Source organism: Scyliorhinus canicula, chromosome 3 (genome assembly GCF_902713615.1).
Source record: "Scyliorhinus canicula chromosome 3, sScyCan1.1, whole genome shotgun sequence".
In the NCBI taxonomy this organism is placed as follows: domain Eukaryota; kingdom Metazoa; phylum Chordata; class Chondrichthyes; order Carcharhiniformes; family Scyliorhinidae; genus Scyliorhinus; species Scyliorhinus canicula.
Window position 1 is genome coordinate 55,856,635 of NC_052148.1, and position 27,481 is coordinate 55,884,115.

A 27,481-nucleotide genomic window follows, 5' to 3' on the forward strand; every position below is an offset into this window, starting at 1 on the left:
CTTGCCGAGCAGGTACTGACGCAGTTCGTCGCTCATGAAGGATGAACCCCTGTCACTGTGGACATAGCAAGGGATAACCATGGGGGTGGTCATATCGGGGCATAGGATGGCAAAAGGGAAACGGGAGAATTCGTCTATAATATTGAGAAAGTAGGGGTTGTTCGAAGGGAGTGGCCCTTTGAAATCAATACTCAGGCGTTCAAAGGGCTGGGATGCCTTTACCAGGTGGGCCTTGTCTGGTCTATAGAAGTGCGGTTGACACTCCGTGAAGATCGGGCAATTCCTGGTGATGGCTTTAACCTCCCCGGTGGAGAAGGGCAGGTTGTTGGCCTTGACGTAGTGGGCGAGCCGGGTGACCCCCGGATGGCAGCGGTCAATGTGGGTAGCATGTAGTCGGTCGTCTTGCGCGCTGGCGCATGTGCCGCGGGACAGGGCATTGAGCTTCCTAGCGTGATATATTATATCGTAATTATAGGTGGAGAGTTCGATCCTCCACCTCAAGATTTTGTCATTCTTGATTTTGCCGCGCTGCGAGTTGTCAAACATAAAGGCAACCAATCTTTGGTCGGTGATGAGGGTAAACCTCCTACCAGTGAGGTAGTGCCTCCAGTGCCGTACGGCTTCCACAATGGCTTGGGCTTCCTTTTCGACTGAGGAGTGTCGAAGTTCCGAAGCGGAGAGGGTTCGGGAAAAGAACGCTCCTGGCCTGCCTGCCTGGTTCAGAGTGGCAGCGAGAGCGACTTCTGAGGCGTCACTCTCCACCTGGAATGGGACGGACACATCTACCGCCCGCATGGCAGCTTTGTTGATGTCTGCCTTAATGCAGTTGAAGGCCTGGCGAGCCTCGGCTGACAGTGGGAAGAGTGTGGCCTTAAATAGTGGGCGGGCTTTGTCCGCATACTGGGGGACCCACTGGGCGTAGTATGAAAAAAATCCGAGGCACCTCTTGAGGGCCTTGTGACAGTGAGGGAGAGGTTGTTGTAAGAGGGGGCACATACGGTCCGGGTCGGGGCTAAGGACTCCGTTTTCCACAACATAGCCGAGGATGGCTAGCCTGGTAGTGCGGAAAACGTATTTCTCCTTTTTATAGGTGAGATTGAGTTTTTGGGCGATTTGGAGAAATCGGTGGAGGTTGGCGTCGTGGTCCTGCTGGTCATGGCCGCAGATGGTGACGTTATCCAAGTACGGAAAAGTGGCCTGCAGCCCGTACTGGTCCACCATTCGATCCATTGCTCGTTGGAACACCGAAACTCCGTTCGTGACACCAAAGGGAACCCAGAGGAAATGGAAGAGGCAGCCATCTGCCTCGAACGCCGTGTAGTGGCGGTCCTCCGGGCGGATTGGGAGCTGGTGGTATGCAGACTTCAGATCCACCGTGGAGAATATGCGGTACTGGGCGATCTGATTTACCATGTCTGCAATCCGGGTGAGGGGGTACGCATCGAGGTGCGTGAACTCGTTAATGGTCTGGCTGTAATCAACCACCATCCGGAGCTTTTCCCCGGTTTTGGCGACCACCACTTGAGCTCTCCAGGGGCTGTTACTGGCCTCTATGACTCCTTCACGAAAAGGACACCGGACTTTGGATCTGATAAATACCCTGTCTTGCAGACTATACCTCCTGCTGCAAGTGGCCACTGGTTTACAGTTGGCGGTGAGATTAGTGAAGAGTGGAGGGGGGTCGATTTTCAGAGTTGCTGTACTACATATAGTGAGTGGGGGAAGGGGTCCGCCAAAGCTGAGTGTTCGGCTCCTGAGGTTGCACTGGAAATCCAGTACTAGGAGGAGGGGGGAGCAGAGGTCTGGGAGCACATACAGTTGGAAATTGGTGTAGTCGGCGCCCTGTATTGTTAGCGTCGCAGTAGTGCGCCCTTGCATTTGAACTTGCATTTGAGGCGAGGGAGATTGTTTGCTGTGTCGGGAATATCGGGAGCGAGCAGCGCCTTACCAGATCTGGGTAAATGAAGCTCTCAGTGCTCCCGGAGTCGAACAGACACGGTGTCTCATATCCATTGATCTGGACGGATATCATGGAGCTCTTGAGGTGCATTGGCCGCGACTGATCCAAAGTGACTGCACTGAGCTGCGGGTAGTCGGTGGCATGGTCGGCGGTGCTGGAGCGGCCCCGTGATGACTGTCCGCGGAGGTCGTAATCTTCGAGTGGCGTAGCGGGTGATGGCCAAGATGGCAGCCCCCGTTGATCGCACGAGGCGGGCGCCCAGGAACATGGCGCCCAACATGGCGGCCCCCATGGATCGCACATGGCCGGCCGTGTGGGGGAGCATTGCCAAGATGGCGGCCCCCTTGAGTCGCACATGTTGTGCGGAGGCGGAGTCGGCAGACACGCTGCCACATTGCGGGGTCTGCAGGCCTGGGAATCAGATGAGCGAGTGTTCGGGTTCGGGTTCGAGTTTTTAGATTTGCCCAGGCAGACCTTAGCAAAGTCCACTTTTCGGCCGCAGCTGCTGCAGGTCGCGTTGCGGGCCGGGCATTGCTGTCAGGGGTGTTGGGGCTGGCACAAAAATGGCATGATAGTCCTCCGTGGTGGGCGCAGACCTGGGGCAGCCTTTGGTCGGGGGTCCACGATGGGGTCGTGTGATCGACCGGGAACGCAGTTAGGTTTTGGAAAGAGGTCGCTAGTTTTACCGTGTCCTCCAGGTCCTGGGCCCCTTTCCCGAGAAGACGCTGCCGCACATAATTTGATCGGACACCTGCAACATACACGTCTCGGACGGCGGGTTCCATGTGCTGGGAGGCTGTCACGCCCTGGAAGTTACAGTCGCATGCTAGCGACTCCCCAGGGCACTGGCGGCGAGTTGTGAAGATGTGTCACGCGTAGACTTCATTCACGGGCTGCACGTACAGGCGGTCGAGTATCGCGAGGGCCTCAGTATAAGAGCCAGTTTCATCAAGTTGAGTAGAAATACGATGGCTCACCCGTGTGTGGAGAAGGCTGAGTTTCTGTTCTTCTGTAACAGAGGAGGTAGTCGACACAGCCAGGTAGGCCTTGAAGCACCAAAGCCAATGCAAAAAGATTTCCTTTGCCTCTGCGGCCTGTGGATCGAGTTCCAGTCGGTCAGGTTTGAGGGCTGATTCCATAGTAGTTCTTTAAGTCGATTAAATAGATGCGACAATCAATTCACTCAGAGACACGAGTTGGAGTAAACTGTGGCTTTAATCGGCTTACAACTGAGCCTGCCTGCGACTGCGCTGAACTGAGGGTGGATTCGCAGGACCGCAGCACTTATACTTCCTGATGGGGGCGGAGCCAAGGGCGGAGCCCTGTACATGCTCCTCATCTCCCTCTGTGGGCAGAACAGTGCAACTGCTCACAGATGGAGCCCACAAGGACACAGTAATGGTCAGTGGTTACACATTCACCACAGATTCCTGCCTCCACCTGATGTACATCATCAACGATATGGTGCTCACCAGATTGTGCCCCAGAAGCCTGCCCACTAACGTGTCCCACCGAGGTGTGTGTATCTGCACTGGTGAAGGGTGGGGTGACAGCTGTGCTGCGACTATAATAGTTCCATCCTCGGGGCACTCCTCTGATGTGTTCTCCTCGGAGTCAGGGGAGGGGACCGCCTGGGATGGGCCTGCTCCTTCGGCTGGAGAACCTGCAGGACAATGAACATGTGGTCAGTGGGAGGGATGTGTCAGTCAGTAAGACAATCAGTACTCATGTTTGACGAGTCCCCCGGGTGGAGTCCGGTAGTTCCTTACCCCTACGGCATCCGCCAGCCTCCGCATGGCCAGCCGATCTATCCTCAGCCATACCGGTCACCTTCAAGGCCTGCTCCTTGAAGGAGATGAGGATTCCCCTGGCACCCCTGATATCCCTCCACCAGCCCTCTCCTGATGATTATGAGAAGCTTTTCCTGAGGAGACACAAAGAGGGCATTGTTAGCTACACAAGTGGTTCACATTGGTGGGAGAGGGGGTGTGAAGGTGTGGTGGGGTGGGGGTTGAGGGGGGTGAGGGTGGGTGGCCTGGGGGTCGCATGGGGATTCGGGGGTGGGTGATCCCTTGGTGGGGGGGTGGCGTTGGTGTGGTGCCTGGTGTAGATCGTTCACCTTCTTCCTGCACCATTGACCAGTCCTCCTGGTCATACTCCTCAAGCTGACAGCTGCCTCCACCTCTTTTGGCTCACCCTCGGGGACCCTCGCGGGAACAGGACATCCCTTAGCCTCTGCTGCGTATATCCTCAGGTCAGCATCTCCGAATCTTGGGGCCGTTCTCCTGGGCGCCATTGTTGCGAGCTATCGTGGGTTGACTGAGCAAGTGCTGCTCAACCTTGTTTGCGGGGTGGGGCTGGTGAGCACGGTCCTGGCTAATCAGATCCGAGCCTTCATTTGCGGCAAGAAGCCCGTGATGCCTCGTTAAGTGGACAATTAACGTTGAATTGCGTTGCTGGCCTCGCTGGGCCAAGCGCCAGGAAACTCATGGCAATTCCCGCTCGCTACCACACTTCGAAATGTTTCCGGAGAATTGCGCCCTCAGTACCATTCTGGTAAATCGATGCCAACAGCGCGGACATCTCTTCAAGGCCAATCCATGTTCCCTAAGATGTGGTACCCAGAATTATTTACGGTACTCCAGGTATTGTTTACCCAGGGCTTTGTACGGCTGTATCCTTACTTCTGAACTTGTAACCTAGTCCTCTTGATAGAAAGATTTATTAGTCTTTTTGATTATTTTCTGTAACTGTTCATGACATTTTAATGATCAATGAACACAGACGCCCAAATCACTTGTGACCTCTATTTAGCTTTTTACCATTTACAAAGTATCTTTCTCAGGTCCTTTTTAGGCAGCAGGGTAGCACAGTTGTTTCACAGCTCCAGGGTCCCAGGTTCAATTCCCGGCTTGGATCACTGTCTTTGCGGAATCTGCACGTTCTCCCCGTGTCTGCGTGGGTTTCCTCCGGGTGCTCCGGTTTCCTCCCACAGTCCAAAGATGTGCAGATTAGGTAGATTGGCAATGTTAAATTTCCCTTAGTGTCCAAAAAAGGTTGGGTGGGGTTGCTGGGTTACGGGGATGAGGTGGGGGTGTGGACTTGAGTAGGGCCGGTGCAGACTCGATGGGCCGAATGGCCTCCTTCTGCACTGTAAATTCTATGATTCAATGATTCTATGAAATTGGGTGATTCCCAATTTGCGAATACTGAAATCCATTTGCGACAGTTTTTCCCATTCACTTAATTTATTGAAATGAAATTAAAGTTGCCGGAGGACCATAGGCTGCTCTCCCCTTTGAGAGCTGACTGGCGATGATTTAACCTGAGGCCTTCATGGATAACCTTAGCTGGTACAGCATTTGAACCCGCGCTGTTGGCATCGATCCACATCACAAACCAAGTGCCCAGCTCACTTAGCCGACCCCCTTCTTATTTGTTAATATCTCTTTCTAAATTCATATTTCTATAGAAACTGCATACAGTACTGCCACCTATCATTGTATCATCAGCTAACTTGGATATGTGACTTTTGTCCCATCATCTAAGTCAAGAATAAATATGGCAAGTGGTTGAACACCTAACGCAGATCATTACAGGACACTACCAATCACATCCTCCCAATTAAAGTCCCTGCCCATTATCTGTACTCTCTGTCTGCTACTGTTCAGTCAATTTCCTAATTAGGTCGATAATTTGCCTTCAATTCCATGAGCTGCACCTTTAAATAATAGTCTCTTATTGGGAACTTTATCAAATGTCTATCCAAACACACCTCTCTGTTCACTTTCTTAGATATTTCTTCAAAATAGCCTATCCGATTTTTCAGACACGACCCAGACATCAGAAATTCATGCTGACTTTTTCTCTCTCTCAAAAATTAAACAATTAGCCTTTTTAGCCTCTTCTGACCCTCCATCCCTCTGCTGCTGGATTTCCCTAATGGGAAACACGTTGATGCTTCCTGCTCCGAGCAAGAAAGCAAATGAGTAAAGATTGCAGTTAGAATCTCAATTGTATCATATGAACCCAACATACATATGTTAAAAAGGACCCTGGTGGCTTTAGGCGGGTGTCCTTGCTGCCTGCTCAAGTAAAAATTACAATCTCAGTTGCTTTTGTGTGAGTAAGTAGCTTAGGTCAGTTTGACTGGTTTTCTCCAGCCAGAAAGGGTTAAAGTCAACTACAGTGCATGAGTTTATGAGAAATCCTGTGATTCATCGTCAATAGCCTAATGACACTAGCTGTTTTGGTTTGTCCCTGAAAAATTGCCTTGGCCAAAGTTCTGGAACTACACTACAGCAAGGAGTAGAATCAAAGAAAAATAAAATAAGATTACAAGGAGAGAGGCAAACAGAAGGCTGTGAGCTGTTGTGCACGTTCAAGAAAGTGAAAATGTTCACCCCGACCCATCTCACAGCATTTTCGTTCTGTCATTTTATAGGTTAATTAGTAAAAGTCAGGCAGCAAGTTGCTTCTCTGGTGCCTGGAATGTAAAGAGAAGATATTATAAAGGAAAAAGCATAATACCTTCTCACAGATCAATAAAATATCCAGAGAAAAATGTCACCATGAAATAAAATGAATGTCTTTGTTTGAAGTAGATCACCTGGCATCAATAGCAAAAAAGGTTCAAGCTTCAGCATGCTATATAAGCCGCTAACATACTGTATCCAGATACATGACACAGTGACATAAACAAACTCCGGCATTCAGATGGAAGCACGCGCTAAAGATAATCACTCTGCATTCATACAGTATTTATAACATCCACAATATCATATTAGGTTTTAGGCAATCGTTTAGCCTCAATGAAGGCTCAATCCATCAAAAACTGTGGCAATTAAAATTGTTTTTGTTTATCTTTTTTCGTTATGTTTAAACCAAAATGCTGTAACCCACCAGGTTTGTGATCTGTAAGCTTTCATCAAAGAGAATTAATCATTGTGAACTGGTCATTTCAAGCCATGAGATTCTTATTTTTTCTTTGTGTTTTGTTATATAGCTACGAATGAGCATGATAATATGGGCCTGTAACAAGGACATGCAATAAACATACCAGTGACCCCCCCCCCCCGAGAGGCAGCCCAAAGCCCGAGAGACTCTGGGATGCGACACAGAATGCAAAATCTGTGCCTTCCAATTGCTCCATTGTCTTGGTTCAGCAAGTGATACTTAACCCTGTCTTTAAACATCTACACAATGGACAGAGTTCCAGATGGGCAAGAGTTCCACAGGCAGGAAAATTGCTCGATAAAATTCTGTCTCTGGCATTTCATACAAACACGTTAACTGGATGATAACTGCAGTGGACAGGCAAGTAACCCAGGTCATTTTCATTGACAAACCATCCACTTTCCACCAGCAAGTAGAATCTTGCCTTTAGAATCTTCAGGTGTAGGAAAAAGAGATCTTACGTTTATTTAGTATCTTTGATGTAGAAAATGATATCCATGAAATGCAGCAACAAAAAATCTGATTAGGTAAAAACTAATCCCGAGTCCAATGAGGAGGTATGAGGAGGAATAACTAAAATCTTGGTCAATGAGGTGAATTTTAAAGAACGTGGAGAGACAGAGAGGTATAGGGAGGGAAATCCAGAGCCAGGAACCCAGATAGCTCAAAGCATGGCCATCAATGGTGGGGTGAAGAGAGTGGAGGATGCACAAATGTCCAGAGTTAGAGGAATTCAGAATTCTTGGAGCGTTGTAGAGTTGGAGGATGTTGCAGAGATAAAGAAAATTGGGGCCAGGAAATGAATTTTGTGTTGGGGCCAATTTAGGTCAGGAAAACTGAGAGCAAAAGTCTTAATTACAAAATATAGAGTGTACGAACCAACCCAGGAGAGTACTGGATTAGTTAAGGCTGGACATAATACAAGCAGGTTAAGAGGTATTCAGAAGCAGAGGGCTTGAGGCAGGGCAAAGAACCTTTCTTGATGTCAGGAAAAGATCTGTAAAGAAGAGTCATATGCACATCAGGGGCAAGATTCTCCCCCCCCGCCCCCAAATTCTAAGTTCATTTGTGGCGGTTTTTGCAGGGAGTCTCGCGTCGGCTCTATCGGTGAGTTCTCCACCGCTATTCACTGACAATTAGTCACTTTTTTGGACCCTGGGGAGTTTCTCACTGGTTTAGCCCACACTTATGGCGCAATCTTCTGGTCACACTGCGCCTGAAAATCAGCTCGCTGAGGTGCAGCCGTGGCCAGTGAAAGCCAGGAGACCCCGCTCCCGGGATCTACCCGGCTCGTAACGCCTCGCGAGATTCAACGCATTCTCACGGATGTTGCAAGGGGAATCCCACCCACAATGGGCGGGATCACTTTTTGGAAAACTTGCATTTAAAAGTGAAGCAGTGAGCCAGACTCTAATGTGCAGACTCCCAAGTTACCTGAGGCTTTGGGATTCAATCCCTTCGCCTTGGAGACCTGAGGCGAGCTGGTGCCCACAAACGGGGACCAGACGGAATGGCACTCGTGGGGGTCTCCAAGGAGGCCACCAGCTGCATGCCCTTTGGGCAGGGGTGTGCCCTAGCACTGCTGGTGCCACCTGGGTACCCTGGCAGTGCCAGCCTGGCACCTTGGTAGTACAATATGGGTGCCAGCCTGGCTCTGCCAAGGTGTCCATGTGACACTACCAACTGGCACTGCCAGGGTGACAGGTTGGCACTTCCAAGGTGTCAAGCTGACATTTTCTGCGCGTGCATAATTGGGCCGGGGTTGCCCGGCCTGTGGAGTGAGGCTGGGGACCTCCCATGTTGAGTTCGGTCTGGGGGGTGGGGGGGGGGGAGGTCGGGGATTTTTTTTTGTGTGCCTCAGGTGATCGGGACACCATTTAAAAATGGTGTCCCGATCTCTTGCTAGAATGGGGAGTTCTGGTGAGCAGAGCTCCCCATTGTAATAAACAGGGCTATATGTGGCCTCGGCTCCGCATTCCCCTTTTAGGCTCCTTATTCAAAGCGAGTCGCATTGAATAGCCATGTGTTTCTCGGCACTGTTAGTGCTGGGGAACACGCGGCTAAACACGCTCACTTGGGGACTTTGTTTCCTGTTTGGAAGATGGCAGGGGAGCTGAACCCAGGCATGGGGCTGCCATTTTGAAAGGGTGCCCTGAACTGTAAGTGAGCTTGTGGATTACCCACACCCTCCACACACCACATCCCCAACTATGGGTCTTTGCCCCCCCCCCCCCCCCCCCCCTGCCTTACAGCATCCTCCCTTCCAGGATCCTCACGCGCCACTCCCACAACTTCCCGGAGGCCCCGACTTACCTGTCTTGCATATCCCCACCGTTCAAACCCCCCTCCACCTTCCTTTCATGAGTTGGCCTTCCCTTGGGCCCTGACCCTTGGCACTGCCACCCTGACGCAGGCAGTGCTCCAGCCAGTTTGGCAGTGCCACCTGGGCATCTTGGCAGTGCCACAGTGTCAATGCTAAGGTGCCAGCTGGGCAGTGCAAAGGTTCCCACATTCCAGGGGGAGGGCTAGTGGGCTATCTGCATTTACCCTGAGTGGGTGGCCCGACAGGGAGGTCCTATGGTTGGGCCCCCCCTCTGCTATGCAGTTCAGTGCCCCCCTGTGGTGCAATTCAGCCCCTCCCCCAGGATTTTCTGGGTCACCCCCTGCCCTCCCCTAACCCCCAGTATGGGGTGACCCAATCCCGTCTCCACCGCTCTCCCCACCAGAGAGCCCCTAATGAAAGAGACCCCCACCAGTGAGCCCCTAATTAAAGAGTTCCATGAGAGACCCCCTAATTAAAGGAACCCCACCCCTCGAGAAGAGAAACGCCTGTTGGAAGCCCCTCAGAAAGGAAACCCCTGTTTGGAAGCCCTAAGAAGTGGCCCCGTGTGTGGAAGCCCAAGAGAAGAGTCATCCCTGCCTGGAAGCTAGAGAGCAGCCCAGACAGTCAGTGAAAATAATCACTGCTGTAAAACTCACCTGGGCAATACACCTTCTGACTCGGGCAGAGCAAGCAGCACCTATCAATTCCTTTTTTAAAAAATAATTTTTATTGAAAAATTTTGAATTTATACAACATCAAACCATACTAAAATACCAACGATAACAGTAATGACAACAATCATGAACCTTCGCCCCTCCTCAATGAACAACCCAACATATTAACAACAATTTAAATTAACACAATGTGAAGTTACATAACCGTAGCGAAAAAATATAGAAACTATAATAAGGAACACCCCCCCCCCCCCCCCCCCCCCCCCCCCCCGGGTTGCTGCTGCTATTGACCAAGCTACCTATCTTTGAGCCAGGAAGTCCAGAAAAGGCTGCCCCGTTTATAGAACCCTTGTATTGATCCTCTCAGGGCAAATTTGACCCTTTCCAATTTTATAAATCCCGCCATGTCATTGACCCAGGTCTCCACGCTTGGGGGCCTTGCATCCTTCCACTGCAGCAAGATCCTTCGTCGGGCTACTAGGGACGCATAGGCCAGGACACCGGCCTCTTTCGCCTCCTGCACTCCCGGCTCCACCACAACTCCAAAGATCGCGAGTCCCCACCCTGGTTTGACCCTGGATCCAACCACCCTCGACACCGTCCCCGCCACCCCCTTCCAGAATTCTTCCAGTGTCGGGCATGCCCAGAACATATGGGCATGATTCGCTGGACTCCCCGAACACCTGGTGCACCTGTCCTCACCCCCAAAGAACTTACTCATCCTGGTCCCGGACATGTGGGCCCAGTGCAGCACCTTAAATTGGATGAGACTAAGCCTCGCACATGAAGAGGAAGAGTTGACTCTCTCCAAGGCATCCGCCCAAGTCCCGTCCTCTATCTGCTCCCCGAGTTCCCCCTCCCATTTAGCCTTTAGCTCCTCCACTGACGACTCCTCCACCTCCTGCATTACCTTATAGATGTCAGACACCTTCCCCTCTCCGACCCACACCCCCGAAAGCACTCTGTCGATCGTCCCCCGCGAGGGCAGCAAAGGGAATCCCTCTACCTGTCGCCTAGCAAACGCCTTTACCTGCAAGTATCTGAACATGTTCCCTTGGGGAAGCCCAAATTTATCTTCCAGTTCCCCCAGGCCCGCAAACCTCCCGCCAATAAACAGGTCCCTCAATTTACTGATGCCCACCCTTTGCCACCCCCTAAATCCCCCATCCTTGTTCCCCGGGATGAACCGATGATTGCCACCCATTGGAGCCTCCATCGAGCCCCCTGTTTCCCCCCGATGCCGTCTCCACTGTCCCCAGATTCTTAGGGTCGCCGCCACCACCGGGCTCGTGGTAAACCTCTTAGGGGAGAGCGGCAACGGCGCCGTTACCATGGCACCCAGGCTCGTACCTCTACATGACGCCATCTCCATTCTTTTCCACGCCGCCCCTCCCCACTCCATCACCCATTTACGCACCATTGACACATTGGCCGCCCAATAGTACCCCAAAAGGTTGGGCAGCGCCAGCCCGCCTCTATCCCTCCCTCGCTCCAGGAAAACCCTCTTCACTTTCGGAGTCCCATGTGCCCACACAAAGCTCATGATACTGCTAGTCACTCTCCTAAAGAAGGCCCTGGGGTTAAAGATGGGCAGGCACTGAAAGAGGAACAAGAACCTCGGAAGCACCATCATTTTGACGGACTGCACCCTCCCCACCAACGACAATGGCAGCATGTCCCACCTCTTGAACTCCTCCTCCATCTGATCTACAAGTCTGATGAAATTATGTTTGTGAAGAGTCCCCCAGTCCCTGGCCACCTGCACCCCCAGGTACCTAAAACTCTCCCCTGCCCGCCTAAGCGGGAGCCTACCAATTCCTTCCTCCTGGTCTCCAGGGTGCACCACAAACACCTCACTCTTGCCTAAATTTAGTTTATAACATGAAAAGGTCCCAAACTCAGCTAGCAGCTTCACCACCCCCGGCATCCCTCCCACAGGGTCCGCCACATACAGTAACAGGTCATCGGCATACAACGACACCCTATGTTCCTCCCCACCTCGCACCAAACATCTCCGCCTCTCTGAATCCCTCAATGCCATCGCCAGCGGCTCGATTGCCAATGCAAACAACAAGGGGGACAGGGGGCAACCCTGCCTGGTCCCTCGGTAAAGCCGGAAGTACTCCAACCTCCTCCCATTCATGGCCACGCACGCCATCGGGGCCTCATATAGCAGCCTCACCCATCTAATAAACCCTTCACCAAATCCAAACCTCCCCAACACCTCCCATAAGTACCCCCACTCCACTCTATCGAACGCCTTCTCCGCATCCAGCGCCACCACTATCTCAATCGGCGGCATCATGATGACATTCAACAATCTCCGCACATTCGTGTTCAGCTGCCTTCCCTTCACAAACCCTGTCTGGTCCTCGTATACAACCCCTGGCACACAGTCCTCTATCCTGGTGGCCAGGATTTTTGCCAGCACCTTAGCATCCACGTTGAGGAGAGATATGGGCCTGTGCGAACCACACTGCTGGGGGTCCCTGTCCCTCTTTAAGATTAACGAGATCAGCGCCCGCGACATCGTCGGGGGCAAAGTCCCCCCTTCCCACGCTTCATTAAGTGTCCGCACCTGCAAGGGGCCCACTAGGTCCACAAACTTTTTATAAAATTCCACCGGGAACCCATCCGGCCCCGGTGCCTTCCCTCACTGCATCTGCCCGATCCCCTTAACTAGCTCCTCCAGCTCAATCGGCGCACCCAGTCCCTCCACCTTCTCCTCCTGCACCTTCGGGAAAGAAAGCCCGTCGAGGAACCTCTTCATTCCCTTCCTCTCCCCCGTTGGCTCCGAACGGTACAGTTCCCCGTAAAAGTCCTTGACGACCTCATTCACCTCTACCCCCTTCCGCACCACATTCCCACTCTTGTCTCTCACTCCAGCAATTTCCTTTGCCGCATCCCGCTTGCGGAGCTGATGAGCTAGCAACCTACTCGCCTTTTCACCATGTTCGTACACTGCCCCTTGTGCCTTCCTCCACTGTGCCTCCGCTTTTCTAGTGGTCAGCAAATCAAATTTAGCCTGTAGGCTGCGCCTCTCCCCCAACAGTCCCTCCTCTGGTGCCTCTGCGTACCTCCTGTCTACCTCCAGCATCTTTCCCACCAGTCTATCCCTCTCTCTCCTCTCGCTCCTCTCCCTGTGTGCCCGGATGGATATCAGCTCCCCACGAATCACTGCTTTCAGGGCTTCCCAGACCACCCCCACCTGAACCTCCCCCGTATCATTCACCTCGAGGTACCCCTCAATACTTGCCCGGACCCTCCTACACACCTCCTCCTCCGCCAACAACCCCACATCCAACCGCCACAACGGGCGCTGGTCCCACACCTCCCCCATCTCCAACTCTATCCAATGCGGAGCGTGGTCGGAGATTGCAATGGCCGAATACTCGGCCTCCTCCACTCTCGGAATCAGTCCCCTACTCACCACGAAGAAGTCTATCCGAGAGTAGACCCTATGTACGTGGGAGAAAAAAAGAGTACTCCTGTGCCCTCGGCCTCACAAACCTCCATGGATCCACCCCACCCATCTGGTCCATAAACCCTCTCAGTACCTTGGCCGCCGCCGGCCTCCTACCCGTCCTAGAGCTGGACCGATCCAGTGAAGGATCCAACACCGTATTGAAGTCCCCTCCCATGATCAGACCTCCCGCCTCCAGATCCGGGACCCGTCCCAACATACGCCTCATAAAGCCCGCATCGTCCCAATTTGGGGCATACACACTAGCAAGTACCACCTTCTCTCCTTGTAGCCTGCCCCTAACCATAACATACCTACCCCCCCTTATCCACCACCACCTCCGATGCCTCAAACGACACATTTTACCCCACCAGAATCACCACTCCCCAGTTCTTCACATCTAACCCAGAGTGGAAAACCTGCCCCACCTATCCCTTCCTCAGACGGACCTGGTCCGCCACCTTCAGGTGGGTCTCCTGAAGCATTGCCACATCTGCCTTTAGCCCCCTCAGATGAGCAAGTACCCTCGACCGCTTCACCGGCCCATTCAATCCTCTCGCATTCCAGGTGACCAACCGGATCAGAGGGCGTCCCACCCCCCTCCCCCGTCGACTAGCCATAGCCCGTCGACTGCCCGCCCCAGGCCAGCACCCCCCTGCCCGACCCAGTCCCCTCAGCGACAACACCTCACCTCTGTCCCCCCGGCCCCCACCAGCTCCTTCCTGGCCCTGCCAGCAGCAACCCGGTATTCCCCTTTCCCCCCCCTCCCTCCCCCCCAGGCTAGGAACCCTCCTAGCCACGAACCGTCCTCCATTGTACTTCCGTGGGTCAGCTAACTTCTGCTGACCCCGGAAACTCCCGCCAATAACCCGACCCCTCCCAAAGTGGGATCATATCCCATCCTATCCCTCCTCCAGGCACCACTCCAGCGCGGGGAAGAACCAGTTAAGGCCCTCCCCCCGTCATCATCTCCACCCCCCAGTCCCGCAGCGCGGGAAACCAGAGGAAAGCCCGTGCTTTCGCACTGCCCCACCACACCCTTCTGACGCAGCTCCCAAATACCAGCCCCACTCCATACCCCCAACCCGACATAGAATACAACAAACCCCCCAACCCTCCCCGCAAGATACAAAACTCAAACAATGCCCCACAGGAAAAAACATAGCAGAACAACACCCCCATAAATAACCATATCAAAATTGCAAAAGTACAGAAAAAGAGAACGAGAACACAGCAACAGCAGAATCCAGCAATAAAGTATTACAACCGACCCCGCAACCCCCAACCCCTAGTTCAAGTCCAGTTTCTCCATCCGCACGAAGGTCCACGCCTCCTCCGGGGAATCGAAATAATAATGCCGGTCCGAATAAGTTACCCACAGGTGCGCAGGCTGCAACATTCCGAATTTTATCTTCTTCTTGTAAAGCACCTCTTTCGTCCGATTAAACCCGGACCGCCGCTTACCCACCTCCGCACTCCAATCCTGGTAGATCCGTACTACCCCATTCTCCCAGTTGCTGCTCTTCACCTTCTTGGCCCAGCGCAGCACGCACTCCCGATCACTGAACCGGTGGAACCTCACCAGCACCGCACGCGGGGGTTCATTCTCCTTAGGCCTCCTGGCCAGTACTCTGTGTGCTCCCTCCAGCTCCAAGGGCAGATTGAAAGACCCGGCCCCCACTAGCGAGTTCAGCATCGTAGCCACGTAGGTTGTCAGGTCCGACCCCTCCAGCCCCTCTGCAAGGCCCAAGATCCGCTGATTTTTCTGCCTCATGCGGTGATCAAGCCCCTCGAAGCGGTCTTGCCACTTCTTGTGGAGTGCCTCGTGCCCCTCCACCTTACTCACGAGGATCCCGGCCGCCTCCTCTCGTTCAGTGGCCTGCGTCTGCAACTCCTTGATGGCAGCACCCTGGGTCGTCTGAATCTCCGAGAGCCTTCTGTTCGTTTCCTGCAGAGAGCTCAGTACCTCAGCCTTGAAATCTGCAAAACAGCGCAGGAGAGCAGCTTGTTGCTCCAGGGCCCACTGCTTCCAGTCCTCTGGAGCTCCGCCGGCCGCCATCTTGGATTCCTTCCCCCGTTTTTTCTGGGGAGCTGCTGCCATTTTTCCCCCCTTTCCACTCCTAGTTCGAGTCATGAACTGCGGGGAAAGTCGATCAGCATACCTTCTCCCACCGGGAGACCTCGAAAAATTTCAATTTTGGGCTCTAAAAAGAGCCGAAAAGTCCGTTTGAAACGGGAGCTCTCAAATATGCGGCTTCCTACATCATCGCCGCCACCGGAAGTCCACCTATCAATTCCTGATGAAAGAAAACCAATCACCTGCGTTTAAACCCGCTCAGTTCTTTGATCCGCAAGCCATTCATTTATTTCTCTTTGACATTGATTTTACTAGGCTGTGATTGATAGCTTCCACCCCCCCCCCTTCCCCGCCCCCCGAGCTATCAGAACTGTTCCATTCATCCGCCTTCAAGCTTGAGTGACTTTGAAGTAGTGAGCTGTGAAACGAACCACAATGTTTCTAAACATCATGCTATGATTGACAGTTCCTGGATTACATCAAAGAAAGTTAAGTGCTTTCTGTTAGTTTCAGTGTTGAATACTGGGGGGGGGCTTCCAGACAGGGGTTTCTCTTCTGGGAAGAGAGGGGGGGGTTCTCGGGGGGGGGGGGGTCTCTTTAATTAGGGGTTATCTGACAGGAGTCTCTTCAAATAGGGGAGTTCCCGGTGGGGGCGTGGTAGGGGGTCGGGTGGTGTGGGCAAGCCTTGCACTGTTAGGGGAGTGTGGTCCTCTGATGGACTTTGGGGAAACTCCCTGAAAGAGTTACCCTCTTGGCCCACCAGGAGGTCCACTGCATCAGGTACAGGCTTGTCAGGACATGCACCAATTCTCGCCCACGTGATTCCCGGCCCAGAGGTCTGGAGAATCATGATGGCCTTGAGAATACAGTGTCTGGGCCATTGACAGGATGTAAATGGGTCTTAAATACCAATTTGCATCCTCTCGCTGGCGCAGGGCAGCGGGGGACCGGAGCATTGGAAACGGATGGGCGCTTTTCCCTGACGCTGGATTCTCCATTGTATCAGGAACTCCGTTGCCAGCGGTGGAGAATCCAGCCAATGTTTCCAGAACCCTCCCTACCTTATGATATCACCATGATCTGGCAGCATGGTGCCACAGTGGTTAGAACTGCTGCCTCACGGAACCGAGGTACCAGGTTCAATCCCGGCTCTGGGTCACTGTCCGTGTGGAGTTTGCACATTCTCCCCGTGTTTGCGTGGATTTCGCCCCCACAACCCAAAGATGTGCAGGCTTGATGGATTGACAATGCTAAATTGCCCCTTAGTTGGAAAAATGAATTGGGCACTCTAAATTTAAAAAGAAAATGATATCACCATGATCTTACCAGCTAAGTACGACTGATTGTGACTTCGACTGCAAGCCTCGATATTGACCAGCTTCTTCAAGGAAATCCTGAAAGGAGGTGCTTAGTTTGCAGGTTCCACACAAGGGCCTTGCAAATATACAGTTATGATCCCATATGGAAATTACAAATCACTGAGTTCTTTCGGATCCATACAACAATGAAAGATTATTAAGCACTTTAAAAATATTTTATTCTCTAATGCAGACTGCAAGGTTGGCACTTACTTAATGATTTCATTTTGTTCATAGATTACCATAAATGGATCTATGGCACCACAGGAAATCATCATTCGTTAGATATTAGACTAAGTATGAAATGATTTCTGTAGTTTCCTGGTAAAGAAGATGTTGATTGATTAGAACGATATCAGATCTGTGCAACTAGGTACCACGTAATTACTTTGAAAATTACACTGTGTAGTTGACCTTCAAGGTTTAGGGGCTAAAAATTGCTGTGCCTGTTTTCGGGCACACAAGTCATGATTCCCGGTCCTCTCATTAAGACAAGCACACCAACTTTGTGCTGCCTCCTCATGTGCCTGATTGTAGAATGCAATCTGCATTGGTTGTACACTTAACAAGGGCACCTAACAGAGCATGAGGTTAATACATATTCCAGTTCCGAAAAGCAGTTTCTCCCTCTTAAAAAGTGTGCTGCACATGGAGAAAGGAAACTGCTGCTGACTGCTGGCGCTGCAACTGGTTAGTGATTAGAAACACAGAAAGTGGAGCATCAGGGCAGAGAGAAGGCACATGAGCTCACGGATACAGCCTTAGGCAGAGTGGTTGACAGGAGGAGGGAGGCCATCATGTGGCAGGGGCACCAGGAGGCCATCAAGGAATGTCCTTTGAAGGGACTGGCAGCAGGTCACAAGGCGAGTCAGTGGAAGAGATTTGCTGCCGAGGACTTGGCAGCAGGGATAAAAAAAGTTCAGTGACCTCACACAGATGGTCAAAGTCAGTGAATGCATCTTAAATGACATCTCCTGTCCACCCCATGCTGCTCAATGTGCCGCATCCCATCACACACCCAGCCATTCAGGACTCAGATTTAATATTCTGATACATCACCTAGCCCTTACACACTCACCGACGATGCCAGATTCACCCCCCCCCCCCCCCCCCCCCGCCTCTCACTGCCTCCACATACCTCTAACTATTCAGCTAAGGCAGGCACATCACCTAAAGTTATTGCAACACCAGGATGTGAGGGCTGGTTTGCAGACCTGTTTTGTTACAAGGTTACAGATGAGGAATTTTAAGCATGACACACAGAGGGACGTTGATGAAGATGCTCAGCACATTGCCAACCAGACAGCCTCCTGTCACAACGAAGGAGTATAAAGTAGTCCAGAGGGCATTGTGCGAAGTTTACAACCAAACCCATCGACTGTGGAAGTGGTGACTAACTCCATAATAGCACTTGTGGACCTGGCCATCTTATATCTCGTGGCCAATGTATTAGCTTCCACTGCAGCACAGGCAGAATACATCTGATCTCTGAGTGAGTGCTGCAGTGGATTGGATTGGATTGCATTGGATTTGTTTATCGTCACGTGTACCGAGGTACAGTGAAATGTATTTTTCTGCAAGCAGCTCAACAGATCATTCAGTACATGGGAAGAAAAGGGAATTAAACAAAATTCAAGAAAATACATAATAGGGCAACACAAGATGTAACACACAGCGAAAGCTCAGATGAATGTCAAGAAATCCATACTGGCCGCCATGTAGGCTCAGGCTGCTGGTATCACGGCTCAAAGTGACATGTAGGTTCTTATGGCAGTCCAGCAACCTGTCCTCCAACAGAATACTAGGATTGCTGAAGCATTGCCAGGGAGAATGACAGTGGCACTGTGAAGTCCAAACCTACCATCCTGTCTCAGGATCACTGTCTTTATGGCCCCACCACTGCCTCACCCGGACACTATGGTGCCACTTTCCATGACGTCAATCAAAGAATTGCCTTGATGACTGAGCTGTAAGCTCAAGTGCACCCAAATATTTTCCAAATCTTAGTTACCAGAGAAGTGTAGCAGGCAAAGGAAAAATTGAGATAAAAATGAAAAAGATTATGTTAATCTTCATGTAGACTTAGACAATCAAATTGGCAGGAGTGTCCCAAAGATGACATTGCAGAACGTTTGCCTGGAACAACACATTGTGGGACTGATTAGGGATAATGCTATTTTAGATCCAGCATTGTGTGTTGAGGCAGGGTTAATTAGTAATAACATAATAAAAGATTCACCAGGAAATATTGATCATAATAGCATTGAATTCAATGTTAGGTTTGAAAGTGACATAATCCAATTATAGCCAGGGAACTTTAATTTATACAGAGCCTATTACATCGGTGTGTCACGATGATGCGATGTGCACATGTGAGATGCTAACCTTTAGTTTCATCAACAAATCAATTACCTATTGAAATCGCAATGGGGCGAGAGGTCATACGACCATAATAACCATCTTTAAATATTCTTCAGTACAACACCAATGTTCTAAAAACAAAGGAGGCTGGATGAAATCGACCAAGGGTCCAAAACCAGCTCTCTTTCAAGTTCAAGTTCTCTGAACAGTTTGAAGTCCTATCACAGAGATAGAGAATATTCAAATGAAAGTAACATCAGGTGCAAAAGTAACCAACAGATTATGTTTAAAACTGACACTGTCTTCTGAAATTACACTTTACATCAGTTTTAACTCCACTGGATTTTCAAGACTTCCATGGAAATGTTGTGCCTCACCCAAAGGTATCAGCAATGGACTCAAAAACAGTTAACTCTCTGGGCAGGATTCTCCCTTCTGACGGCAGAGTGTTGACGCTGTCGTAAAAACCGGAGAGTTTAACAACGGAGTCATCGAACCGCTAAGTGTAGTGATCATCTGCCCTAGAGGGGGCCGGCACAGCACTGTTGATACCGGCGTCAAATGTGCGCCGCGGGTCTGTGCATGCGCACTGCGACCGGTGCGGACTCGTGCATGCGCGGTAGCTTATTTCGCGCATTAGCGGAGCAAAGGAGACCCCCACCAGGAGAGGCCGGCCCGCCGATCGTTAGGCCCCGATCACGGGCCAGGCAACGGTAGAGGCCCCCCCGGGGTCGGACCACCCCTCCCCCGCCCACCAAGCCACCCCTGACAGGATGGATACCGAGGTCCCACTGGGTACGACCACATGTGAACAGTGCCGGCGTAGAGCAGCCCCCGACCGGTACCGTGACGACAGCACCAGCGTCAATGGCGCCGATTCTCCGCTGATCGGAGAATCGACGGGGCGGCGTCGCGCAAATTACACCCAGGCTGAGAGAATCCTACCCTCTATTTTTGCCTTTTCATAGAATCATAGAATCCCTACAGTGCAGAAGGAGGCCATTCAGCCCATCGAGTCTGCACTGACCCTCCAGATGAGCACCCTAGGCCCACTCTCCCACCCTGTCCCCGTAACCCCACCTAACATTTGGGCGCACTAAGGGGAAATTTTAGTGTGGTCAATCCACCTAACCATTTATCATTGAATTTGAATTGGCCAAACCTCCAACTCTATAACTTGTCTGTGTGTGCACTTTGCAAAGGTCAGGATATGGGTTTACTTTTTTAAACTATTGTTACCTGGATGGGTTTTAACTGTATTTTGAGTTCAGGAAAGTCTGTCAGATTTGTCTCTTTGCCAGCCGCGTGTAACTGGTTAAGTATAAGGGAAAGGAGGAAATGGCACAAATATTTTGTGTCTGGCATCACAGTGGAAGGCAATGAATGCATCGAGAAATGGAGGCTAAAAAGGGACTGAAAAGAATGGGCAAATTAAAGTATATTCATGTCGGGAAAGTAAATATATTGGAGAAACTTAAGGAGAGGTAAGAGGAGGGTTGGATAAACTCGGATTGCTTTCACTGGAACGACAGAGGTTGTGGGGTGACCTGATTGAGGTCGACAAAATTATGAGTGGAATGGACAGAGTGGATAGTCAGTCACTTTTTCCCAATTACTGAGGGACATAGGTTTAAGGTGCGAGGGGGAAAGTTTAGAGGAGATGTGCGAGGGAAGTGTTTTACATTGAAAGTGGTGACTACGGTAGCACAGTAGTTAGCACAGTTGCTTCACTGTTCCAGGGTCCCAGGTTCAATTAAGGCTGGGTCACTGTCTGTGCGGAGTCTGTACATCCTCCCCATGTCTGCGTGGGTTTCCTCCGGGTGCTCCGGTTTCCTCCCTCAGTCCAAAGATGAGCAGGTTAGGTGGATTGGCCATACTAAGTTGCCCTCAGTGTCCACAAAAAAAGGTTAGGTGGGGTTACTGGGTTACAGGGATAGTGTGGAAGTGTGGGGTTAAATAGGGTGCTCTTTCCAAGGGCCGGTGCAGACTCAATGGGACGAATGGTCTCCTTCTGCACTGTAAATTGTATGGAATCTATGGAGTACCTGGAACACCCTGCCGGGGGAGGTGGTGGGAGCAGATATGATAGTGACTTTTAAGAGGCATCTTGATGAACAAATGAATAGGATGGGAATAGAGAGATACAGACCCCGGAAGTGCAGAAAGTTTTAGTTTAGACAGGCATTATGATTGGCACAGGCTCGGAGGGCCGAAAGGCCTGTTCCTGTTCTTTGTTCTTATATGGGTTTTTTTAACCTCCAGCTAGCTTCCTCTCACACTCTAATTTCTCTCTCTTTATCCTTTTAATCATCCATTGCTGAGAAAAACAGGCACCCCAGGCACATAAGCAGCGAAGACTCCATGCAGAGACAATCGAGACATCAGACCAGAGGCGGAAGGAAGCAACGTGTGAGACCCACCTTTGCAACAACGGACCTGAGAGCCTCAGACCCAAGCTGTCATCTTTATTGGTAGAATAGCAAATCTTGGGAATCTTTAGTAAATGTTATTGGGTTAATTTAAGGGATCATATTGTTATTTAATAAAGTTGATTAAATTTATTTAAAAAAGTAATTCATTGCTATTTTTTATACAAGACTCAATCTTCTTATCTCCCACTAATCTTTCTGGAATTGTATAATTTTAATTTCAATTTGATATTATCTTTAATTTCCTTAGTTAGTCATGAATGATGTATCCTTGTCTTAGAGGGCGAGATCTGCCGGCCGCATAGCAAACGAACAGGAGTGTGACGTGGCCGGCAGGTGCCAGGTGAAGCCTCTAGTGGACTTCCCAGCAGCCACTATATCTTGTGGGATCTACCCAAGTCCCGCAAGATGTCGAGACCAGGAACCCATCGCAATGGGTGTGACCAAGGCACACTCATGTAAACCTACTAAGGCCTACTCGCCCGAGATCTACTGGCCTTCCAGCATCTAGTGGGCTTCACAGGGAATCCCCAGCTGGGCACCATTCAGTACTGGTCCACACAAATGTTGACCAGACAAAACTGCACCCAGAGGTCTCCCAGGCCATTGGAAACCCCTGGGTGGCCAGGGACAGGGAAGGCTAGCATCCTGGAACTCCCCCTGGAAGGCGCCTTGGCACTGTATGGCTGGCACCTTGGCACTGCCACCTTGATGCTGCCAAGGTGCCCAGGTGGCACTGCCAAGCTGGCAGGAGTACTGCCAGGGTGCCTTGGTAGCAGTGAAAGGGTGCCCAGGTGCAATGGTGGCACTGTCTGAGGGGGTCTTGACCATGAAAGGAGGGTGGAGGATGGGAGTTGCAGGGCAGGTAAGAATGGGTCTATGGGAGATTGTGGGGGGTGATGAGTGGGGGTCCTGGAAGGGGATTGCCTGTAAGGGGGTGTGGGTGGCCTGAAGAGGGGGCCCCCCAGGGACCCCTATAGCAGACTGCCCTCACATGGGGGGCGGTAATTTCCCATGTGTGTGTGTGTGGGGGGTGACATTGCCCATGGATGGGTGGTTTGGGAGCGTGTCGCGTCTTTTCGTCCGACGTCATTTCGTCCAACGACACTTCGTCCACGTCTTTTGGTCCAACGTCTTTTTGTCCGCCCGTCTTTTGGTCCAACGTCACTTCGTCCAATTATCCAATTACAAATTAACTCCGTATAAAACCATTTAATTGATAAAATGCAAGTACAATACAGCAAGTGAATTTAATTGCTAAAATGAAAGTAATTGATAAAATGCAAGTAAAATGCAAGTTGAAAAATGCAGTTAAAAAGTTAAAAAATCTAAAAATGCAGTTATAAAATCTAAAAGTTTACTAATTACTTAAAATTCCCGAAATTACTTAAAATTGATGTAAATTGTAAATTCCCGAAATTCCCTAAAAGTTAGATTTCCAGAACTGTACCCGAGAGAGAATAATGGGGAGAGGACAAGATGATTTGATATTCTACAATTCCGACAGACACAGATATAAGTGGGAGTCTAATTGGATTTAGACAATGAGTGCAGTTCTGAAAGAAGCAGGTTTAAACTCGATTTTCGTCGAGTGATTAAAACCTCTGGTTGACAGTGGGTTCTGACATTACAGGTCTGAAATGATCAAATATTCCATCAGATACAATGGCTCTCATCACGCTGGAGCATACATGGGTGAATATCCTGCAGCTTATCTTAATAATGTCTGGAGATCAAGCAGCACAAATGCAGAACTCAACTTCAAGAGGCGAAATAGGTGGAGAGGATCCTTGAGCAGTAACATTGAAAAACTAAATTAAACTATTTGTAATTGGATAATTGGACGAAGTGACGTTGGACCAAAAGACGGGCGGACAAAAAGACGTTGGACCAAAAGACGTGGACGAAGTGTCGTTGGACGAAATGACGTTGGACGAAAAGACATAGCACCGTTTGGGAGACCCTCAAGCTCATTTAGTGATCGAGCACTCTTTCAAAATGGTGACCTAATCACTGAGGACAGCTCCCCAGTGCTAAAACAAATTCCAAGGTCTCAAACTAATGAAAAAGTTTCTAAAAGCGCAATTGAATGGCTGTGTTGTGCTTATGCAAAAGCTCAACCGAGGCCGTTGAATTGCGGGAGAGACTAAAACCGATAACCATACCGGGCGCCAATCTGTTTGCGATCTAACCAGCCCACTCTCATTGGCAAAATCAGCTTCAGCATGGCGAGAAACCAGTAATCACCACTTAAGCCCAATCTCCATACAATTAATGGGAGCGATCCCCAATCAAACACCCCCTCCCCCCGTGATGTAATAACCTTTCCTGCAAATGATCACACGGGTGCCGATAAGTACTCCTTTTTAAAAATGTGAAGCTTGCGGATGGGCTGCTGAATGGAGCCGACTAGGGGATAGCCATTTTCGCTCACAGGCAAAGAGCCTGGGGCACTGAGGTTGCTGACCTGGGTCTCGGAAAGGGGTGGGGCCACCGGGGGATCAGCCTCGGTCAGGGATGGCGGGCATCCATGGGGGGGGGGGGTGCAGAGCAGTGGGGGTGGCCACCAATAGCCTGGGCTGGACTGGGCTGGCACGGGACGTGATGGGTGTCTCAGAGCCAGCCGATCCGCCGTGCCAATACCTGGACCATGTAGTCCCATTCTGGGGGCAACGCCAGCACCAGCCCGCCTGCCCCACACATGCCTCCCACGAAGGCTCTGACCGTGCAGCTGATATGGAATTGGCAATCATAATTAAATGAGCATTTCCATGGGTGGGCAGGCCAAGAAGCAGGTGTGGACTATTGCCGAGCATCCCAATCGGACCGTGATGCCTGCACACTGCGGGAATCAACACAATGGACACAGCGGCCAACCTCCGAATACCACGGGACAGGGCCCCGGCACCGGAGACATTTCCACGGCCAGAGGGCGGGCGTGTGCTGGAGAGGAGACCAGTGCCAGGTTTAGGTAACGTTACATGCGGGTGTCTGCGGTCCTTTGAACAGGGGCTTCTGTTGCGGCTGAGGGGGGTGTGAGCAGGGCATGCTGGGTGGGTGGGGGGGGGGGGGGGAGGAAACAATGAGGTGACTGGAGGGTCCTGGAGTGGAAGACACTGCTGGTTGTCAGTCTCTCACTCTCCCAATTCTTCATAGATATTAAACGGTATGGACAATATTTTGGACCCCGTGGAGCTGCTGGCAAGTCAGGTGGTCAGATGCCCAGAGAGGGCGGCGGCTAATAGATGGCACGCCTGTCGCCTTGTGCTCACCGGGCCACTGGGAGTGCCCTACATCAACATGAAGGGGTTCCACTCCCTGAACATCCAGCTCGTGTGTGAACACCACATGAAGATTATGCACATACGCGCACGCTTCCCAGGGAGTGTGCACGACAGACACATCCCGGCCTCGTCGAGGACCACCCCAGGATGGCTGGTTGGCTCTTGGGGAATAAGGGGTAGCCGCTGAGGACCTGGCTAATGACGCCGGTATGAAGGCTGGTGACCCATGCGGAGACCCGATACAATGATGCCCATGTGGCCACCCGGGCTGTGTTTCAGGGGTGCATTGGAATCCTCAAGCTGCGGTTCCGATGCCTTGCCTGCTCCTGTGGTGTTCTGCAGTACACTTCCTGGAGAGTTGCCTGATTAGTGGTGGTCCTCCACAACCTGCTGTGTCCTCCACAACCTGGCACAGCAGCGGGGCGATATGCTGGAAGAGGAGAGGGAGGAACATTGGCCACCTCCGAAGAAAAGGACAAGGATGAGGAGGTGCAGGACCATGGGGAGATCCACAGGATCAGCCAGAGGACGGAAGACGGGCAGGAGCCATGAGGGTCCGGCAAGCCTGGAGAGCCAGAGAGACCCTAATCCTCAATCACTTCACATTGGACGTGGCCTCGCCCGTCATTCCCCCTCTGACCATTGCCCTTAGTGTTGGGTGGGGTTACTGGGTTATGGGGATAGGGTGTTAACCTTGGGTAGGGTGCTCTTTCCAGGAGCCGGTGCAAACTCGATGGGCCGAATGGCCTCCTTCTGCACTGTAAATTCTATGATCTTCTATGACCAACCCTCCCTTCCCACCCCCTCCCCATCCCTCATCCTTCCTCCCCCCCCTTCCATTCTCCTTCACCCCCCCCCCCCCCCCCCACCATTTCCCACCCCCCCCAGCGTCTGTGTAACATCAGTCCAGGGCAATGTGATTGTTTTGGCACTATCAGCAGGTCGCTGTCAAGGGCAGGGATGGTGATGATAACCCACTGAGAGCTGAGCCCTAGCCTGACCACTGCCTGTCTGCCGAGTGCTCGCTCACACCTTTCACCTGCAGGTAGAGTGCCCGAATGAGGGGGTGTGGGGTTGCCGGGGGAGCTGGGGGGGAGGGGGGGGGGGGGCGCAGGGGGGGAAGACACCCATGACCTCCATGTCTGGGGAGATGGGGCATGGGATTGGTGCTCGGCCTATGTTGCAGAAGTAAGTGCCAGAGATATCATATTGGTCTTGGTCAATGATTTTTAATAATTTATACATGTCCCCAACTTTACCACTCCCCCTATGCTGTTACCCTACTCTCCCCACGACACCCAGACCCACCCCCATCCCTCCCCCACAATGCACCCTATCCCCCTTTACCCCTCACCACATCAACTCCATAAGGTGGTTTGGATTGGCACTCGCCTCCCAGTCAGTGCCCATAGGGCCCTAGGGTTCAACTCGGGTCGGAGGAGCAGCTGGATCGAGCCCCGGCTGCCTCTGCCTTACCTGGCTCTGCCAGTCCTGGCGGCTCCCCCGCGTCTGCAGTACTGTATTGATGCCATTGGCAATGCTCCTCAGTGATTGGGATATACCCTGGCACCTCTGCAATGCCCACCTGCGACTTGGACATGTTCCCCAGCAACCGGGGCATGCTCAATGCCTTGGCTATGCCCAGCTGAGACTGGCACATGTCCTGCAGCGCCTTGGCTATGCCCACATGGGACTGTGAGACCTCCCCTAGCGATCCGGACATGCTCTGGAGGGCCTTGGCAATGCCCACTTGAGACTGGGACATACCTCACTGTGCCTCATCAAGGTCCGCCGGATAGTGGGCCACTTTCCCCCAGCAACTGTGACACTCTCTCGAGGTGCTCAGCCACGGCCGTCACTGACTGAGCTATACCTTGGGCACCTCCACTCATCCTGTTGATGTTGTGCACCGGGCTCCCCACTGTGGTCGCCACCCTCGCAGTGTTGGCCAAGGTGCCATGCATTGCTGCTGTCATCTTGCCCTCGCAGCCTCTGGGACTCCTCCAATCGGCTATGGATCTGCTGAAAGGTTGCTGACATCCCCCTCTGAATTTCACAGCCACACCCTAGCGTCTGCATCAGCTCCTGGTTAGCCTGGTCCAGAGGCTCAGCATCGGACTGGGACCCAGCTGGATCTCGTCTGGGTCCTCCTGCCCTACCTGATATGCATCAGCAACTATAACAACCCTAACCCTAATATGTGGTGCTCACCAGAATGTGCCCCTGAATCCTGTCAACCACCGTTACCCATCGAGGTGGGTGTCTGTGCTGGTGGAGGGTAGGAAGACAGCTGTGACGCATCAACGATGGCATCCAAGGAACTGTCCCCCAAGGTGTTCTCATGGAAGGCCGGGTGGTAGTGTGTGTGTGTGTGTGTGTGTGTGTGTGTGTGTGGGGGGGGGGGGGGGGGGGGTAGTGTGTGGGGGGGGGAAGAGGGAGGGAGACCACCTCGGATGGGCCTGCATCATTAGATGCGGATCTTTGGCAAAATGGCTATGTGGTCAATTGGAGGAATGCATCATTCTGTATGGCATTAACAGCTCACGCCTGACAGTCCATCTGGGTGGGGGCCGGTGGACCTTCACCTCCAAGTCGT